The sequence below is a fragment of the Takifugu rubripes genome, chromosome 1 (genome assembly GCF_901000725.2).
Source record: "Takifugu rubripes chromosome 1, fTakRub1.2, whole genome shotgun sequence".
In the NCBI taxonomy this organism is placed as follows: Eukaryota; Metazoa; Chordata; class Actinopteri; order Tetraodontiformes; family Tetraodontidae; genus Takifugu; species Takifugu rubripes.
In genome coordinates this window covers 4,427,099-4,431,251 of record NC_042285.1, presented here as the reverse complement: position 1 = coordinate 4,431,251, position 4,153 = coordinate 4,427,099, and positions in this window count along the sequence as shown.

Sequence of the window (4,153 nt, the reverse complement as noted above, 5' to 3'; positions counted from 1 at the left end):
CAATGGGGAAAGATCAGACCTTTGACGGAATAGGTCGGCATCATTGGATTTCATGCGGGGCCGCGTCAGTATTCTGAGAAGTTTCGTTTTAGCTTCTCGAAGCTCCTTCCACCCCCCCCCCCCAAAACATTTGTAAAGAACCTTTAGCCAGTTGGTTGTTTATTATTTAGACACAAAGCATTGAAATGAATGCTTCTTTGTGACCACAACGAATGTAATATAGAAGGAAAAGTTTGATTAGATTAGATTAGACTAGGTGTTTTCAAGAGTTGGGCTCTAATTAAAAATAATAACTGGCAGTTTTCGTATAGTTATCATTAAACAGATAAAACATATATATATATTTATATTTTAATCCTAGGCTGCACAGTTTATATTATTTCTACACTATTAAAATAGGTTTGTACAGAGTCCAACATAAATGAATGGACAAGCAAGCGTTCTCTGCCACGATTCTCCAAGGGGTGTTTATGTTTGTGTGTCTCTCATCAAGAGGTCGTGAGAGTGACCTGACTCGCCGGGAGTGCCGCCGCTGTTGACAAGAGATCAGCTGACACGCCGCCAAACCCAGATATTGTTTCCCTTGATCACAATCCAGTGTTTAAATTTTCAAAGCAAGGGGGGGGTCACACCTCCGCGCGTGACAATCGAATTCATTTCCATGGAACGCAAACAGCCGCGGCGGCGTAAAACGATGAGGCGGTACATTCGACTCCCGCTCCTCGGTGCGGGTTTGTGTCTAAAGGATCTGTTTATGGAAGGGAAATGACAAGAAGTCAACTTGACAGGCCTGGAGTGAGACAGTTAAATGCCCCTTGCTGCTCTGGATAATTAATAAATAAAGTACCAGGGGAGTCCTGTCATGGCTTCCTCTATGACAGGGGCTGTCTCCAGTGCGCTAAAGCATTAAATGACCAATTCCTGTCAGGCTAACTTCCACTGCACTCCCCTGGTACCCTCTCTCATTCCCCTTTCTCTCTCTCTCTCTCTCTCTCTCTCTCTCTCTCTCTCTCACACACACACACACACACACACACACACGGTCTTGCTTCCAACGCGAGCTACTTTGCTCTCTTTGCTCTGAGTTTTTCAGCGACTGATGGCTCTAGTTCATTTCTGGTGAATTAATTGGTCCCTGAATGAATTCTGTTGACAGGGCAATTCATCATGTGTTTGGCCTGACAGTGACTGGGGTGTTGGGAGTGAGCTGGTGCCGCCGGTGCCGGCGGAGGAGGCGGAGAGGGTTGAGGGGGATGTAAAGGAGAAACCGGGGGTTATTGGGGGTAAAGGATGGGGGCTGATGATTCTGCCCTCTCTGCTGTCTGCCACTATTCCTCTTCTTTCCGGCTAACAGGACTAGCCTGCCCTGCTCCACTCCTTTGCTTTGGATGTATCCCACTTGTCCCCAGTTGCACACAAACTGGCATATCCTGCTGATTAGGGAGCTCTTCCGTCTGCTTTCAGAGGATATCCTCATTACGGTCGGTCAGGTAGCAAGCCCCGTTAGCCTGGCTCCACCGGTGGCTGTTGCGTTGGACCCGAAGCTCCAAGAGAGGCGCATTGCTTTCGGCTTTAATTGCATCATGTATCACAAAATAGCCATTAGGGTAATTATTTACTGGTGAAGGGTAAATGAGGTTTGGTGCCGAGCTGAGCCAGCCAGGCAGCTAACCTGGCAGAGGTGCAAAGCTCACCTATAACAGGACTAATCATTTGCATCATTCAGAAATATCCCGCCCCTCTTTTCTGCCCCTCTTAAGCTCTTCTAGTCAAGCAGGACACTTGATGTCCTATCAATCAAAGCTCACTCATTAGGAACCTCCTCAAGTATCCCGTGGACGGCTTCACGCAGCAGGAGTCAAAAATCACCTCATAATTGTTGCTCAGGCATCATAACAAGCCAGGCTGCCCCGGTGACACGGCCGTACAAACAGGTCTTACACACCAACTGATGGATACTGGAGAATCGGATTATATGATGCCACATTCAATTAGACACAGAACATAAAGCAGCCGATCCATTCCCTCTTTTCATAATGTCCAAACCAGGCCGAAGACATAAAGACGTGAAATGCCTTTTCATATTTCCCCTCCCAGCCGCCTCCTCGCCGCGGCGTGTCAGCGCAAATGATAACATCCCCAGGATTTATTGTACTTCTGACACAACCAGTAACCAAATTATGGTTCCGCTGCTGAGGCTCGGTCTTGCGTACACTCTGTGCCTCTACAGAAGGTCAAAGGTCAGTAAAGGTAAGGGCTGTCTTAAGACACATTAATTACTGCTATAGATTATGTTCATAATAGAAATCCCACCACATAAAGCACCGTTGCCTATATATAATAATCCATTTTATAAATGTTGGTCAGTTTTTCTATTTGTTTTAAACAAACCTGGTTGGTGTGGCCCAATATTTTATTCATAATATCATAATAATTTATTTTACTCTACAATAATGCAGCGTATGAGATCTATACTGCACATTATGCTAATTACTGCTCATTAAAAGATGAAATATAGATGCGTTTATGTATATATATAAAAGTTAACTGTCCAATAGCCTAAAACAACCACTAAATCAAAGTGTCATCACTAATGAATTCATCTGATTACTGATCTGCTGCTTAATTAATGTCTTTCTTTTAATTTCATGATTTTCTCGGGCAAAGGCAGCACCAAGTGTGTAAAAGAGCGCCTGACAGCACTTATATATTTATACATTTACAGTAAATAATAGCTTCTTTTTTTATTATTCCAGGGGAAGCTGTTGTCATCTGGCATGCTACAGTCAATTTAAGCCTGACTGACAGATACACCCACATTCACAGTTTATTGGTTTTCAGAAGAAGAGTCAGATATGCCAATTTAGACAGAGATGGGACAAAATGTAGTTTTGCCCCCCCATCTAAATAGAATCATTCTGCTACTGGGAATTCTTATCGGAGGAGAAAAAAACCTCTCTTTTTCCCCCTCATCCTTTAACAAGGTCTGTGAATGACAAACATGTCTGACAGTTTGACGCTGTCAGAACTTCAGCATTTGTGGCTTCGTGATGGGGGAAAAGGGGGTGGGGGGGTCCTTGTAGACCGAAAAAAGAGTGCACAGTCAAATACTAAGCACAGGAGCTCAGTTGCAAAAAAACATGTTTGGTTTTGTGGTCTGCAACCAACACGCAGCATCAGAGGTGAAAGGTCACAGTTTGTCCCCCCATTGTGCAACCTTTGTCCAGCTCCAATCAAGTCCAAAATCAAGTGGAAACCAGCGACGATATAACAGAGTCGTACAAGGCGTCCGGATTAAGGAGCAAAGAAAGAGTGAAAATAAGCTATAAGAAGGATTTCATGCATAAATCTCTCCCCGCAACTTAGCACAAATTGAATTCGGGCCCGCTGCTAGAAAAATTAATTCAGCTTTACAAAGCGGGGAGAGGTTAAACACTTTATGTGCTGCTCAGTGATCCAAATCATGGAGAAAACATTTAGAGGCATTCTCACCACCGCCCCTGTGCACAATATGAGCTTTACACCTAAACCCTAAATGCTTTTATGTCAAAAGACTCTCATTAGCTCCTCATAGCTACTGTCAGCGTGCGCGTTTATGGCTTTTCGTGTCCATCCGCACTCAGGCGACGTCACTCCCCGACCTAAACGTGCGTATTAATCGTCCAGTACTTTGCAGCGTAAGTGCTATTACCTTCCAAAGGTTATGCAGACGGAGGGGAAAAAACATTTCTGGGTCACACTGATGGATGGCGGAGGGCTCGACTCAGCTTTGACTCGTATCACGTGACCAGAGTCCCACCTTTAACAGGTGGACGTGGCAGCAAGGGCCGAGATAACGCTCGTTTGGCTCTTTTGGGAAAGTTCTTTTTACCGGTTTTGGAAATCGATTAAATGATAGATAGATAGATAGATAGATAGATAGATAGATAGATAGATAGATAGATAGATAGATAGATAGATAGATAGATAGATAGATAGATAGATAGATAGATAGATAGATAGATAGATAGATAGATAGATTTTCATCTTAAGCAGGATTTGTTTTTTAAAAAAGAACAATTTCTGAGGTCTCAAATTGCTGCAGGTTTCGTCTCTTTCCTAAATGACAGCTTGAGTGACGGCACGCCTCCACTCACAAACGCCAGGCAGCCCC